The sequence below is a fragment of the Triturus cristatus genome, chromosome 3_2 (genome assembly GCF_964204655.1).
Source record: "Triturus cristatus chromosome 3_2, aTriCri1.1, whole genome shotgun sequence".
In the NCBI taxonomy this organism is placed as follows: domain Eukaryota; kingdom Metazoa; phylum Chordata; class Amphibia; order Caudata; family Salamandridae; genus Triturus; species Triturus cristatus.
In genome coordinates this window covers 221,451,177-221,469,339 of record NC_140584.1, presented here as the reverse complement: position 1 = coordinate 221,469,339, position 18,163 = coordinate 221,451,177, and the positions used below count along the sequence as shown (strand labels likewise).

Below are 18,163 nucleotides of genomic sequence, written 5' to 3'. Positions count from 1 at the left end.
AACCCTGAAACACCACCCCCTGCAAGACCCCCTACACTGCCCGAACACCACTGCACTGCCCTAAACCTAAAAACACCAGCCCCTGCAAGACCCCCTACACTGCCGGAACACCACTGCTCTGCCCTAACCCCTGAAACACAACCACCAGCACGACCCCCTACACTGCCGGAACACCACTGCTCTGTCCTAAACCCTGAAACACCAGCCCCAGCACGACCCCCTACACTGCCCGAGCACCACTGCTCTACCCTAAACCCTGAAACACCAGCCCCAGCACGACGCCTTCACTGCCCGATCACCACTGCTCTGCCCTAAACCCTGAAACACCAGCCCCAGCACGACCCCCCTACACTGCCCAAGCACCACTGTACTGCAAAAAACCCTGAACACCACCCCCAGCACGACCCCTTACACTGCCCGAGCACCACTGCACTGCCCTGAACCCTGAAACACCACCCCCAGCACGACCTCCTACACTGCCCGAACACCACTCCCGTGCCCTAAACCCTGAAACACCACCCCAGCACGACCCCCTACACTGAACGAAAACGACTGTCCTGCCCTAAACCCTGAAACACCACCCCCAGCATGACCCCCTACACTGCCTGAACACAACTGCTCTGCCCTAAACCCTGAAACACCACCCCCAGCGCAACCCCCTACACTGCCCAAACACCACTGCACTGCCCTAAACCCTGTAACACCACCCCTAGCACGACCCCCTACACTGCCCGAACACCACTGCACTGCCCTAAACCCTGAAACACCACCCCTGCATGACCCTTTTCACTGCCCGAACACCACTGCACTGCCCTAAAACCTGAACACGACCCCCAGCACGACCCCCTACACTGCCTGAACACCACTGGTCTCTCCTAAACCCTGAAACACCACCCCAAGCACGACCCCCTACACTCTCCGAACACCACTGCACTGCCCTAAACACTAAACACCACCGCAGCACGACCCGCTACACTGCCCGAACACCGCTGGTCTGCCCTAAACCCTGAAACACCAGCCCCAGCATGACCCCCTACATTGCCCGAGCACCACTGCTCTGTCCTAAACCCTGAAACACCAGCCCCAGCACGACCCCCTACACTGCCCGAGCACCACTGCTCTACCCTAAACCCTGAAACACCAGCCCCAGCACGACCCCTTCACTGCCCGAGCACCACTGCTCTGCCCTAAACCCTGAAACACCAGCCCCAGCACAACCCCCTACACTGCCCAAGCACCACTGCACTGCAAAAAATCCTGAATACCAACCCCAGCACGAACCCTTACACTGCCCGAGCACCACTGCACTGCCCTGAACCCTGAAACACCACCCCCAGCACAACCTCCTACACTGCCCGAACACCACTCCCCTGCCCTAAACCCTGAAACACCACCCCAGCACGACCCCCTACACTGAACGAAAACCACTGCCCTGCCCCAAACCCAGAAACACCACCCCCAGCATGACCCCCTACACTGCCCGAACACCACTGCTCTGCCCTAAACCCTGTAACACCACCCCCAGCACAACCCACTACACTGCCCAAACACCACTGCACTGCCCTAAACCCTGAAACACCACCCCCAGCACGACCCCCTACACTGCCCGAACACCACTGCACTGCCCTAAACCCTGAAACACCACCCCTGCATGACCCCTTTCACTGCCCGAACACCACTGCACTGCCCTAAAACCTGAACACTACCCCCAGCACGACCCCCTACACTGCCTGAACACCACTGGTCTGCCCTAAACCCTGAAACACCACCCCAAGCACGACCCCCTACAATGTCCGAACACCACTGCACTGCCCTAAACACTAAAAACCACCCCAGCACGGCCCACTACACTGCCCGAACGCCACTGGTCTGCCCTAAACCCTAAAACACTGCCCCCAGCAGACCACTACACTGCCCGAATACCACTACGCTGCCCTAAACCCTGAAACACTACCCCAGCACAACCCCCTACACTGCCCGAACACTACTGCCCTGCCCTAAACCCTGAAACACTACCCCCAGCACGACCACTACACTGCCCGAATACCACTATTCTGCACTAAACCCTGAAACACTACCCCAGCACAACCCCCTACACTGCCTGAACACTACTGCACTGCCCTAAACCCTGAAACACCAGCCCCAGCAGAACCCCTTACACTGCCCAAACACCACTGCACTGTCCTAAACCCTGAAACACCAATCCCAGCAGAACCCCTTACACTGCCCAAACACCACTGCACTGCCCTAAACCCTGAAACACCAATCCCAGCACGACCCCCTACACTGCCCGAACACCACTGCACTGCCCTAAACCCTGAAACACCAGACCGAGTACGACCCCCTACACTGCCCGAACACCACTGCACTGCCCTAAACCCTGAAACACCAGACCCAGCACAACCCCCTACACTGCCTGAACACCACTGCTCTGCCCTAAACCCTGAAACACCACCCCCAGCACGACCCCCTACACCGCCCGAACACCACTGCTCCGCCCTAAACCCTGAAACAGCACCCCTGCACTGTTACCGTTAGGTGTCCTGGCGCTGAATGCATTGCCTACTGGTCAGATAAAGGTTAAATTATGTAAATAAAATTACATTTAGTTTAAGAAAAAAGCCAGGCTTTTAGGCCCCTCCTAAATTCTAGGAGTCCAGCTGCTGCTCTAAGCTGCAAAGGGAGGCCGTTCCAGGCCTTTGCAGCACAGCAGAAAAAGCTCCTACCACCCCAACTGGCTGTTTTAACACGTAGGACTTTTATCAACATTGCCTTGGTTGAGCAAAGGACCCTAGGGGAGGTGTACCATTGAAGGTGTTTACTCATGAAAGCCGGCCCGCGTCCCTCTAGGGTCTTAAAGACCAGGCAAAAAGCTTTAAAATCTATCCGCTGTTTCATTGGTAACCAATGAAGGTCCCGAAGTCCCTTCCTTACGGAGAAAAACTTGGGGATACCCAAAAGGACTCTAGCGGCAATATTTTGTACTATTTGCAGTCGATTAAGCTGCCTTTTGTGAATGTTGAGGTATAAGGCATTACTATAATCTATAAAACCCTGAAACACCACCACCAGAACGACCCCCTACACTGCCCGAACACCACTGCACTGCCCTAAACCCTGAAACACCACATCCAGCACGACCCCCTACACTGCCGGAACATCACTGCTCTGCCATAAACCCTGAAACACCAGCCCCAGCACGACCACCTACTCTGCCCCAGCACCACTGCTCTGCCATAAACCCTGAAACGCCACCCCCAGTGTGACCCCCCTACTCTGCCCGAGCACCACTACTCTGCCCTAAACCCTGAAACAACAGCCCTAGCTTGACCCCCTACACTGCCTGTACACCACTGCACTGCCCTAAACCCTGAAACACCACCCCAGCATGACCCCCTACACTGCCCAAACACCAATGCACTGCCTTAAACCCTGAAACACCACCCCCTGCACGACCCCCTACTCTGCCCGACCACCACTGCACTGCCCTAAACCCTGAAACACCATACCCTGCACGACCCCCTACACAGCCCGACCACCACTGCACTGCCGTAAACCCTGACACACCACCACCAGCACGACCCCTACACTGCCCGGACACCACTGCACTGCCCTAAACCCTGAAACACCACCACCAGCACAACCCCTACACTGCCCGAACACCACTGCACTGCCCTAAACCCTGAAACACCACCACCAGAACGACCCCCTACACTGCCCGAACACCACTGGACTGCCCTAAACCCTGAAACACCAAATCCAGCACAACCCCCTACACTGCCGGAACACTACTGCTCTGCCATAAACCCTGAAACACCACCACCAGCACAACCCCCTACACTGCCGGAACACCACTGCTCTGCCATAAACCCTGAAACACCAGCCTCAGCACGACCCCCTACTCTGCCCGAGCACCACTGCTCTGCCCTAAACCCTGAAACACCACCCCCAGCACGACCCCCTACACCACCCAAACACCACTGCTCTGCCCTAAACCATGAAACACCACCCTTGCACGACCCCTACACTGCCCGAACACCACCGCACTGCCTAAACCCTGAAACACCACCCCCTGCAAGACCCCCTACACTGCCCGAACACCACTGCACTGCCCTAAACACTGAAAAACCACCCCCTGCAAGACCCCCTACACTGCCCGAACACCACTGCACTGCCCTAAACCCTGAAACACCACCCCCTGCAAGACCCCCTACACTGCCCGAACACCACTGCACTGCCCTAAACCCTAAAACACCACCCCCTGCAAGACCCCCTTCACTGCCGGAACACCACTGCTCTGCCCTAACCCCTGAAACACAACCACCAGCACGACCCCCTACACTGCCGGAACACCACTGCTCTGCCATAAACCCTGAAACACCAGCCCCAGCACGACCCCCTACTCTGCCCGAGCACCACTGCTCAGCCATAAACCCTGAAACACCACCCCCAGCGCGACCCCCTACTCTGCCCGAGCACCACTGCTCTGCCCTAATCCCTGAAACACCACCGCCAGCACGACCCCCTACACTGCCCGACCACCACTGCTCTGCCCTAAACCCTGAAACACCAGCCCCAGCATGACCCCCTACACTGCCGGAGCACCACTGTTCTGTCCTAAACCCTGAAACACCAGCCCCAGCACGACCCCCTACACTGCCCGAGCACCACTGCTCTACCCTAAACCCTGAAACACCAGCCCCAGCACGACGCCTTCACTGCCCGAGCACCACTGCTCTGCCCTAAATCCTGAAACACCAGCCCCAGCACGACCCCCTACACTGCCCAAGCACCACTGTACTGCACAAAACCCTGAATACCACCCCCAGCACAACCCCTTACACTGCCCGAGCACCACTGCACTGCCCTGAACCCTGAAACACCACCCCCAGCACAACCTCCTACACTGCCCGAACACCACTCCCATGCCCTAAACCCTGAAACACCACCCCAGCACGACCCCCTACACTGCCTGAACACCACTGGTCTCTCCTAAACCCTGAAACACCACCCCAAGCACGACCCCCTACACTCTCCGAATACCACTGCACTGCCCTAAACACTAAACACCACCGCAGCACGACCCGCTACACTGCCCGAACACCACTGGTCTGCCCTAAACCCTGAAACACCAGCCCCAGCATGACCCCCTACATTGCCCGAGCACCACTGCTCTGTCCTAAACCCTGAAACACCAGCCCCAGCATGAGCCCCTACACTGCTCGAGCACCACTGCTCTACCCTAAACCCTGAAACACCAGCCCCAGCACGACCCCTTCACTGCCCGAGCACCACTGCTCTGCCCTAAACCCTGAAACACCAGCCCCAGCACAACCCCCTACACTGCCCGAGCACCACTGCACTGCCCTGAACCCTGAAACACCACCCCCAGCACGACCTCCTACACTGCCCGAACACCACTCCCCTGCCCTAAACCCTGAAACACCACCCCAGCACGACCCCCTACACTGAACGAAAACCACTGCCCTGCCCTAAACCCAGAAACACCACCCCCAGCATGACCCCCTACACTGCCCGAACACCACTGCTCTGCCCTAAACCCTGAAACACCACCCCCAGCACAACCCACTACACTGCCCAAACACCACTGCACTGCCCTAAACCCTGAAACACCACCCCCAGCACGACCCCCCTACACTGCCCGAACACCACTGCACTGCCCTAAACCCTGAAACACCACCCCAGCATGACCCCTTTCACTGCCCGAACACCACTGCACTGCCCTAAAACCTGAACACTACCCCCAGCACGACCCCCTACACTGCCTGAACACCACTGGTCTGCCCTAAACCCTGAAACACCACCCCAAGCACGACCCCCTACAATGTCCGAAAACCACTGCACTGCCCTAAACACTAAACACCACCCCAGCACGGCCCACTACACTGCCCGAACGCCACTGGTCTGCCCTAAACCGTAAAACACTACCACCAGCATGACCACTAGACTGCCCGAACACCACTGCACTGCCCTAAACCCTGAAACACCACATCCAGCACGACCCCCTACACTGCCGGAACACCACTGCTCTGCCATAAACCCTGAAACACCAGCCCCAGCACGACCACCTACTCTGCCCCAGCACCACTGCTCTGCCATAAACCCTGAAACGCCACCCCCAGTGTGACCCCCCTACTCTGCCCGAGCACCACTACTCTGCCCTAAACCCTGAAACAACAGCCCTAGCTTGACCCCCTACACTGCCTGTACACCACTGCACTGCCCTAATCCCTGAAACACCACCCCAGCATGACCCCCTACACTGCCCAAACACCAATGCACTGCCTTAAACCCTGAAACACCACCCCCTGCACGACCCCCTACTCTGCCCGACCACCACTGCACTGCCCTAAACCCTGAAACACCATACCCTGCACGACCCCCTACACAGCCCGACCACCACTGCACTGCCGTAAACCCTGACACACCACCACCAGCACGACCCCTACACTGCCCGGACACCACTGCACTGCCCTAAACCCTGAAACACCACCACCAGCACAACCCCTACACTGCCCGAACACCACTGCACTGCCCTAAACCCTGAAACACCACCACCAGAACGACCCCCTACACTGCCCGAACACCACTGGACTGCCCTAAACCCTGAAACACCAAATCCAGCACAACCCCCTACACTGCCGGAACACCACTGCTCTGCCATAAACCCTGAAACACCACCACCAGCACGACCCCCTACACTGCCGGAACACCACTGCTCTGCCATAAACCCTGAAACACCAGCCTCAGCACGACCCCCTACTCTGCCCGAGCACCACTGCTCTGCCCTAAACCCTGAAACACCACCCCCAGCACGACCCCCTATACCACCCAAACACCACTGCTCTGCCCTAAACCATGAAACACCACCCTTGCACGACCCCTACACTGCCCGAATACCACTGCACTGCCCTAAACACTAAACACCACCGCAGCACGACCCGCTACACTGCCCGAACACCACTGGTCTGCCCTAAACCCTGAAACACCAGCCCCAGCATGACCCCCTACATTGCCCGAGCACCACTGCTCTGTCCTAAACCCTGAAACACCAGCCCCAGCATGAGCCCCTACACTGCTCGAGCACCACTGCTCTACCCTAAACCCTGAAACACCAGCCCCAGCACGACCCCTTCACTGCCCGAGCACCACTGCTCTGCCCTAAACCCTGAAACACCAGCCCCAGCACAACCCCCTACACTGCCCGAGCACCACTGCACTGCCCTGAACCCTGAAACACCACCCCCAGCACGACCTCCTACACTGCCCGAACACCACTCCCCTGCCCTAAACCCTGAAACACCACCCCAGCACGACCCCCTTCACTGAACGAAAACCACTGCCCTGCCCTAAACCCAGAAACACCACCCCCAGCATGACCCCCTACACTGCCCGAACACCACTGCTCTGCCCTAAACCCTGAAACACCACCCCCAGCACAACCCACTACACTGCCCAAACACCACTGCACTGCCCTAAACCCTGAAACACCACCCCCAGCACGACCCCCCTACACTGCCCGAACACCACTGCACTGCCCTAAACCCTGAAACACCACCCCAGCATGACCCCTTTCACTGCCCGAACACCACTGCACTGCCCTAAAACCTGAACACTACCCCCAGCACGACCCCCTACACTGCCTGAACACCACTGGTCTGCCCTAAACCCTGAAACACCACCCCAAGCACGACCCCCTACAATGTCCGAACACCACTGCACTGCCCTAAACACTAAACACCACCCCAGCACGGCCCACTACACTGCCCGAACGCCACTGGTCTGCCCTAAACCGTAAAACACTACCACCAGCATGACCACTACACTGCCCGAATACCACTACTCTGCCCTAAACCCTGAAACACTACCCCAGCACAACCCCCTACACTGCCCGAACACTACTGCACTGCCCTAAACCCTGAAACACTACCCTCAGCACGACCACTACACTGCCCGAATACCACTATTCTGCCCTAAACCCTGTAACACTACCCCAGCACAACCCCCTACACTGCCCGAACACTACTGCACTGCCCTAAACCCTGAAACACCAGCCCCAGCAGAACCCCTTACACTGCCCAAACACCACTGCACTGTCCTAAACCCTGAAACACCAATCCCAGCAGAACCCCTTACACTGCCCAAACACCACTGCACTGCCCTAAACCCTGAAACACCAATCCCAGCACGACCCCCTACACTGCCCGAACACCACTGCACTGCCCTAAACCCTGAAACACCAGACCCAGCACGACCCCCTACACTGCCCGAACACCACTGCACTGCCCTAAACCCTGAAACACCAGACCCAGCACAACCCCCTACACTGCCTGAACACCACTGCTCTGCCCTAAACCCTGAAACACCACCCCCAGCACGACCCCCTACACCGCCCGAACACCACTGCTCTGCCCTAAACCCTGAAACACCACCCCTGCACTGTTACCGTTAGGTGTCCTGGCGCTGAATGCATTGCCTACTGGTCAGATAAAGGTTAAATTATGTAAATAAAATTACATTTAGTTTAAGAAAAAAGCCAGGCTTTTAGGCCCCTCCTAAATTCTAGGAGTCCAGCTGCTGCTCTAAGCTGCAAAGGGAGGCCGTTCCAGGCCTTTGCGGCACAGCAGAAAAAGCTCCTACCCCCCCAACTGGCTGTTTTAACACGTAGGACTTTTATCAACATTGCCTTGGTTGAGCAAAGGACCCTAGGGGAGGTGTACCATTGAAGGTGTTTACTCATGAAAGCCGGCCCGCGTCCCTCTAGGGTCTTAAAGACCAGGCAAAAAGCTTTAAAATCTATCCGCTGTTTCATTGGTAACCAATGAAGGTCCGGAAGTCCCTTCCTTACGGAGCAAAACTTGGGGATACCCAAAAGGACTCTAGCGGCAGCATTTTGTACTATTTGCAGTCGATTAAGCTGCCTTTTGTGAATGTTGAGGTATAAGGCATTACTATAATCTATAAAACCCTGAAACACCACCACCAGAACGACCCCCTACACTGCCCGAACACCACTGCACTGCCCTAAACCCTGAAACACCACATCCAGCACAACCCCCTACACTGCCGGAACACCACTGCTCTGCCCTAAACCCTGAAACACCACATCCAGCACAACCCCCTACACTGCCGGAACACCACTGCTCTGCCCTAAACCCTGAAACACCACCACCAGCACGACCCCCTACACTGCCGGAACACCACTGCTCTGCCATAAACCCTGAAACACCACCACCAGCACGACCCCCTACACTGCCGGAACACCACTGCTCTGCCATAAACCCTGAAACACCAGCCTCAGCACGACCCCCTACTCTGCCCGAGCACCACTGCTCTGCCCTAAACCCTGAAACACCACCCCCAGCACGACCCCCTACACCACCCATACACCACTGCTCTGCCCAAAACCATGAAACACCACCCCCAGCACGATCCCCTACACCGCCCAAACACCACTGCTCTGCCCTAAACCCTGAAACACCACCCTTGCACGACCCCTACACTGCCCGAACACCACCGCACTGCCTAAACCCTGAAACACCACCCCCTGCAAGACCCCCTACACTGCCCGAACACCACTGCACTGCCCTAAACCCTGAAAAACCACCCCCTGCAAGACCCCCTACACTGCCCGAACACCACTGCACTGCCCTAAACCCTGAAACACCACCCCCTGCAAGACCCCCTACACTGCCCGAACACCACTGCACTGCCCTAAACCTAAAAACACCAGCCCCTGCAAGACCCCCTACACTGCCGGAACACCACTGCTCTGCCCTAACCCCTGAAACACAACCACCAGCACGACCCCCTACACTGCCGGAACACCACTGCTCTGCCATAAACCCTGAAACACCAGCCCCAGCACGACCCCCTACTCTGCCCGAGCACCACTGCTCAGCCATAAACCATGAAACACCACCCCCAGCGCGACCCCCTACTCTGCCCGAGCACCACTGCTCTGCCCTAATCCCTGAAACACCACCGCCAGCACGACCCCCTACACTACCCGACCACCACTGCTCTGCCCTAAACCCTGAAACACCAGCCCCAGCATGACCCCCTACACTGCCCGAGCACCACTGTTCTGTCCTAAACCCTGAAACACCAGCCCCAGCACGACCCCCTACACTGCCCGAGCACCACTGCTCTAACCTAAACCCTGAAACACCAGCCCCAGCACGACGCCTTCACTGCCCGAGCACCACTGCTCTGCCCTAAACCCTGAAACACCAGCCCCAGCACGACCCCCTACACTGCCCAAGCACCACTGTACTGCAAAAAACCCTGAAACACCACCCCAGCACGACCCCCTACACTGAACAAAAACGACTGTCCTGCCCTAAACCCTGAAACACCACCCCCAGCATGACCCCCTACACTGCCTGAACACGACTGCTCTGCCCTAAACCCTGAAACACCACCCCCAGCACAACCCCCTACGCTGCCCAAACACCACTGCACTGCCCTAAACCCTGTAACACCAATCCCAGCACGACCCCCTACACTGCCCGAGCACCACTGCACTGCCCTAAACCCTGAAACACCACCCCTGCATGACCCTTTTCACTGCCCGAACACCACTGCACTGCCCTAAAACCTGAACACGACCCGCAGCACGACCCCCTACACTGCCTGAACACCACTGGTCTGTCCTAAACCCTGAAACACCACCCCAAGCACGATCCCCTACACTCTCCGAACACCACTGCACTGCCCTAAACACTAAACACCACCGCAGCACGACCCGCTACACTGCCCGAACACCACTGGTCTGCCCTAAACCCTGAAACACCAGCCCCAGCATGACCCCCTACATTGCCCGAGCACCACTGCTCTGTCCTAAACCCTGAAACACCAGCCCCAGCACAACCCCCTACACTGCCCGAGCACCACTGCTCTACCCTAAACCCTGAAACACCAGCCCCAGCACGACCCCTTCACTGCCCGAGCACCACTGCTCTGCCCTAAACCCTGAAACACCAGCCCCAGCACAACCCCCTACACTTCCCAAGCACCACTGCACTGCAAAAAATCCTGAATACCAACCCCAGCACGATCCCTTACACTGCCCGAGCACCCCTGCACTGCCCTGAACCGTGAAACACCACCCCCAGCACGACCTCCTACACTGCCCGAACACCACTCCCCTGCCCTAAACCCTGAAACACCACCCCAGCACGAGCCCCTACACTGAACGAAAACCACTGCCCTGCCCTAAACCCAGAAACACCACGCCCAGCATGACCCCCTACACTGCCCGAACACCACTGCTCTGCCCTAAACCCTGAAACACCACCCCCAGCACAACCCACTACACTGCCCAAACACCACTGCACTGCCCTAAACCCTGAAACACCACCCCCAGCACGACCCCCTACACTGCCCGAACGCCACTGCACTGCCCTAAAACCTGAACACTACCCCCAGCACGACCCCCTACACTGCCTGAACACCACTGGTCTACCCTAAACCCTGAAACACCACCCCAAGCACGACCCCCTACAATGTCCGAACACCACTGCACTGCCCTAAACACTAAACACCACCCCAGCTTGGCCCACTACACTGCCCGAACGCCACTGGTCTGCCCTAAACCCTAAAAAACACTACCCCCAGCATGACCACTACACTGCCCGAATACCACTACTCTGCCCTATACCCTGAAACACTACCCCAGCACAACTCCCTACACTGCCCGAACACTACTGCACTGCCCTAAACCCTGAAACACTACCCCCAGCACGACCACTACACTGCCCGAATACCACTACTCTGCCCTAAACCCTGAAACACTACCCCAGCACAACCCCCTACACTGCCCGAACACTACTGCACTGCCCTAAACCCTGAAACACCAGCCCCAGCAGAACCCCTTACACTGCCCAAACACCACTGCACTGCCCTAAACCCTGAAACACCAATCCCAGCAGAACCCCTTACACTGCCCAAACACCACTGCACTGCCCTAAACCCTGAAACACCAATCCCAGCACGACCCCCTACACTGCCCGAACACCACTGCACTGCCCTAAACCCTGAAACACCAGACCCAGCACGACCCCCTACACTGCCCGAACACCACTGCACTGCCCTAAACCCTGAAACACCAGACCCAGCACAACCCCCTACACTGCCTGAACACCACTGCTCTGCCCTAAACCCTGAAACACCACCCCCTGCAAGACCCCCTACACTGCTCGAACACCACTGCACTGCCCTAAACCTTGAAACACCACCCCCTGCAAGACCCCCTACACTGCCCGAACGCCACTGCACTGCCCTAAACCCTGAAACACCACCCCCAGCACGACCCCCTACACCGCCCGAACACCACTGCTCTGCCATAAACCCTGAAACACCACCCCTGCATGACCCCCTACACTCCCCGACACCACTGCACTGCCTTAAACCCTGAAACACCACCCCCTGCAAGACCCCCTACATTGCCCAAACACCACTGCACTGCCCTAAACCCTGAAACACTACCCCCAGCACGACCACCTACATTGCCCAAACACCACTGCACTGCCCTAAAGCCTGAAACACTACCCCCAGCACGACCCCCTACACTACGCAAACACCACTGAACTACCCTAAACCCTAAAACACTACCCCAGCATGACCCCCTACACTACCAAAACACCACTTCACTACCCTAAACCCTAAAACACTACTTCCCGCACGACCCACTACACTACCCAAAGACCGCTGCACTACCCTTAACCCTAAAACACTACCCCCGCACGACCCCCTACACTACCCAAACACCACTGCTCTACCCTAAACCCTAAAACACTATGCCCAGCACAACCCCCTACACTACCTAACCACCACTGCACTACCATAAACCCTAAAACACTACCCCCAGCAGGAGCCCCTAGACTACCCAAACACCACTGCACGACCCTAAACCCTAAAACACAACCCCCAGCAGTACCCCCTACACTACCCAGATACCACTGCACTACCCTAAACCCTAAAACACTACCCCAGCAGTACCCCTACACTACCCAAACTCCACTGCACTACCCTAAACCCTAAAGCACTACCTCCAGCACAACCTCCTACACTACCCAAACACCACTGCACTACCCTAAACCCTAAAACACTACCCCCAGCATGACCCCCTACACTACCCAAACACCACTGCACTACCCTAAACCCTAAATCTTCCCCAGCAAGACCCCCTACACTATCCAAACACCACTGCACTACACTAAACCCTAAATCTACCCTCAGCACGACCCCCTATACTACCCAAACACCACTGCACTACCATAAACCCTAAAACACTACCCCCAGCGCGACCCCCTACACTACACCAACACCACTGCACTACCCTAAACCCTAAAACACTACCCCAGCACGACCCCGTACACTACCCAAACACCACTGCACTGCCCTAAACCCTAAAACACTACCCCCAGCACGACCCCCTACACTACATAAACACCACTGCACTGCACTAATCCTTAAAACACTACCCCCAGCAGGACCCCCTACACTACACAAACACCACTGCACTCCCCTAAACCCTGCACTGTTACCGTTAGGTGTCCTGGCGCTGAATGCATTGCCTACTGGTCAGATAAAGGTTAAATTATGTAAATAAAATTACATTTAGTTTAAGAAAAAAGCCAGGCTTTTAGGCCCCTCCTAAATTCTAGGAGTCCAGCTGCTGCTCTAAGCTGCAAAGGGAGGCCGTTCCAGGCCTTTGCGGCACAGCAGAAAAAGCTCCTACCCCCCCAACTGGCTGTTTTAACACGTAGGACTTTTATCAACATTGCCTTGGTTGAGCAAAGGACCCTAGGGGAGGTGTACCATTGAAGGTGTTTACTCATGAAAGCCGGCCCGCGTCCCTCTAGGGTCTTAAAGACCAGGCAAAAAGCTTTAAAATCTATCCGCTGTTTCATTGGTAACCAATGAAGGTCCGGAAGTCCCTTCCTTACGGAGCAAAACTTGGGGATACCCAAAAGGACTCTAGCGGCAGCATTTTGTACTATTTGCAGTCGATTAAGCTGCCTTTGTGAATGTTGAGGTATAAGGCATTACTATAATCTATAAAACCCTGAAACACCACCACCAGAACGACCCCCTACACTGCCCGAACACCACTGCACTGCCCTAAACCCTGAAACACCACATCCAGCACAACCCCCTACACTGCCGGAACACCACTGCTCTGCCCTAAACCCTGAAACACCACATCCAGCACAACCCCCTACACTGCCGGAACACCACTGCTCTGCCCTAAACCCTGAAACACCACCACCAGCACGACCCCCTACACTGCCGGAACACCACTGCTCTGCCATAAACCCTGAAACACCACCACCAGCACGACCCCCTACACTGCCGGAACACCACTGCTCTGCCATAAACCCTGAAACACCAGCCTCAGCACGACCCCCTACTCTGCCCGAGCACCACTGCTCTGCCCTAAACCCTGAAACACCACCCCCAGCACGACCCCCTACACCACCCATACACCACTGCTCTGCCCAAAACCATGAAACACCACCCCCAGCACGATCCCCTACACCGCCCAAACACCACTGCTCTGCCCTAAACCCTGAAACACCACCCTTGCACGACCCCTACACTGCCCGAACACCACCGCACTGCCTAAACCCTGAAACACCACCCCCTGCAAGACCCCCTACACTGCCCGAACACCACTGCACTGCCCTAAACCCTGAAAAACCACCCCCTGCAAGACCCCCTACACTGCCCGAACACCACTGCACTGCCCTAAACCCTGAAACACCACCCCCTGCAAGACCCCCTACACTGCCCGAACACCACTGCACTGCCCTAAACCTAAAAACACCAGCCCCTGCAAGACCCCCTACACTGCCGGAACACCACTGCTCTGCCCTAACCCCTGAAACACAACCACCAGCACGACCCCCTACACTGCCGGAACACCACTGCTCTGCCATAAACCCTGAAACACCAGCCCCAGCACGACCCCCTACTCTGCCCGAGCACCACTGCTCAGCCATAAACCATGAAACACCACCCCCAGCGCGACCCCCTACTCTGCCCGAGCACCACTGCTCTGCCCTAATCCCTGAAACACCACCGCCAGCACGACCCCCTACACTACCCGACCACCACTGCTCTGCCCTAAACCCTGAAACACCAGCCCCAGCATGACCCCCTACACTGCCCGAGCACCACTGTTCTGTCCTAAACCCTGAAACACCAGCCCCAGCACGACCCCCTACACTGCCCGAGCACCACTGCTCTAACCTAAACCCTGAAACACCAGCCCCAGCACGACGCCTTCACTGCCCGAGCACCACTGCTCTGCCCTAAACCCTGAAACACCAGCCCCAGCACGACCCCCTACACTGCCCAAGCACCACTGTACTGCAAAAAACCCTGAAACACCACCCCAGCACGACCCCCTACACTGAACAAAAACGACTGTCCTGCCCTAAACCCTGAAACACCACCCCCAGCATGACCCCCTACACTGCCTGAACACGACTGCTCTGCCCTAAACCCTGAAACACCAACCCCAGCACAACCCCCTACGCTGCCCAAACACCACTGCACTGCCCTAAACCCTGTAACACCAATCCCAGCACGACCCCCTACACTGCCCGAGCACCACTGCACTGCCCTAAACCCTGAAACACCACCCCTGCATGACCCTTTTCACTGCCCGAACACCACTGCACTGCCCTAAAACCTGAACACGACCCGCAGCACGACCCCCTACACTGCCTGAACACCACTGGTCTGTCCTAAACCCTGAAACACCACCCCAAGCACGATCCCCTACACTCTCCGAACACCACTGCACTGCCCTAAACACTAAACACCACCGCAGCACGACCCGCTACACTGCCCGAACACCACTGGTCTGCCCTAAACCCTGAAACACCAGCCCCAGCATGACCCCCTACATTGCCCGAGCACCACTGCTCTGTCCTAAACCCTGAAACACCAGCCCCAGCACAACCCCCTACACTGCCCGAGCACCACTGCTCTACCCTAAACCCTGAAACACCAGCCCCAGCACGACCCCTTCACTGCCCGAGCACCACTGCTCTGCCCTAAACCCTGAAACACCAGCCCCAGCACAACCCCCTACACTTCCCAAGCACCACTGCACTGCAAAAAATCCTGAATACCAACCCCAGCACGATCCCTTACACTGCCCGAGCACCCCTGCACTGCCCTGAACCGTGAAACACCACCCCCAGCACGACCTCCTACACTGCCCGAACACCACTCCCCTGCCCTAAACCCTGAAACACCACCCCAGCACGAGCCCCTACACTGAACGAAAACCACTGCCCTGCCCTAAACCCAGAAACACCACGCCCAGCATGACCCCCTACACTGCCCGAACACCACTGCTCTGCCCTAAACCCTGAAACACCACCCCCAGCACAACCCACTACACTGCCCAAACACCACTGCACTGCCCTAAACCCTGAAACACCACCCCCAGCACGACCCCCTACACTGCCCGAACGCCACTGCACTGCCCTAAAACCTGAACACTACCCCCAGCACGACCCCCTACACTGCCTGAACACCACTGGTCTGCCCTAAACCCTGAAACACCACCCCAAGCACGACCCCCTACAATGTCCGAACACCACTGCACTGCCCTAAACACTAAACACCACCCCAGCTTGGCCCACTACACTGCCCGAACGCCACTGGTCTGCCCTAAACCCTAAAAAACACTACCCCCAGCATGACCACTACACTGCCCGAATACCACTACTCTGCCCTATACCCTGAAACACTACCCCAGCACAACTCCCTACACTGCCCGAACACTACTGCACTGCCCTAAACCCTGAAACACTACCCCCAGCACGACCACTACACTGCCCGAATACCACTACTCTGCCCTAAACCCTGAAACACTACCCCAGCACAACCCCCTACACTGCCCGAACACTACTGCACTGCCCTAAACCCTGAAACACCAGCCCCAGCAGAACCCCTTACACTGCCCAAACACCACTGCACTGCCCTAAACCCTGAAACACCAATCCCAGCAGAACCCCTTACACTGCCCAAACACCACTGCACTGCCCTAAACCCTGAAACACCAATCCCAGCACGACCCCCTACACTGCCCGAACACCACTGCACTGCCCTAAACCCTGAAACACCAGACCCAGCACGACCCCCTACACTGCCCGAACACCACTGCACTGCCCTAAACCCTGAAACACCAGACCCAGCACAACCCCCTACACTGCCTGAACACCACTGCTCTGCCCTAAACCCTGAAACACCACCCCCTGCAAGACCCCCTACACTGCTCGAACACCACTGCACTGCCCTAAACCTTGAAACACCACCCCCTGCAAGACCCCCTACACTGCCCGAACGCCACTGCACTGCCCTAAACCCTGAAACACCACCCCCAGCACGACCCCCTACACCGCCCGAACACCACTGCTCTGCCATAAACCCTGAAACACCACCCCTGCATGACCCCCTACACTCCCCGACACCACTGCACTGCCTTAAACCCTGAAACACCACCCCCTGCAAGACCCCCTACATTGCCCAAACACCACTGCACTGCCCTAAACCCTGAAACACTACCCCCAGCACGACCACCTACATTGCCCAAACACCACTGCACTGCCCTAAAGCCTGAAACACTACCCCCAGCACGACCCCCTACACTACGCAAACACCACTGAACTACCCTAAACCCTAAAACACTACCCCAGCATGACCCCCTACACTACCAAAACACCACTTCACTACCCTAAACCCTAAAACACTACTTCCCGCACGACCCACTACACTACCCAAAGACCGCTGCACTACCCTTAACCCTAAAACACTACCCCCGCACGACCCCCTACACTACCCAAACACCACTGCTCTACCCTAAACCCTAAAACACTATGCCCAGCACAACCCCCTACACTACCTAACCACCACTGCACTACCATAAACCCTAAAACACTACCCCCAGCAGGAGCCCCTAGACTACCCAAACACCACTGCACGACCCTAAACCCTAAAACACAACCCCCAGCAGTACCCCCTACACTACCCAGATACCACTGCACTACCCTAAACCCTAAAACACTACCCCAGCAGTACCCCTACACTACCCAAACTCCACTGCACTACCCTAAAC

The 18,163-nt window shown here is 57.0% G+C and overlaps 1 protein-coding gene across 1 annotated transcript in view; it reads right to left on the bottom strand.

Moving 5' to 3' along the window:
- The window catches only part of SPOP (speckle type BTB/POZ protein), a 203,700-nt gene that overhangs the window by 36,610 nt on the left and 148,927 nt on the right, over window positions 1-18,163 (bottom strand). The window lies entirely within an intron of this gene.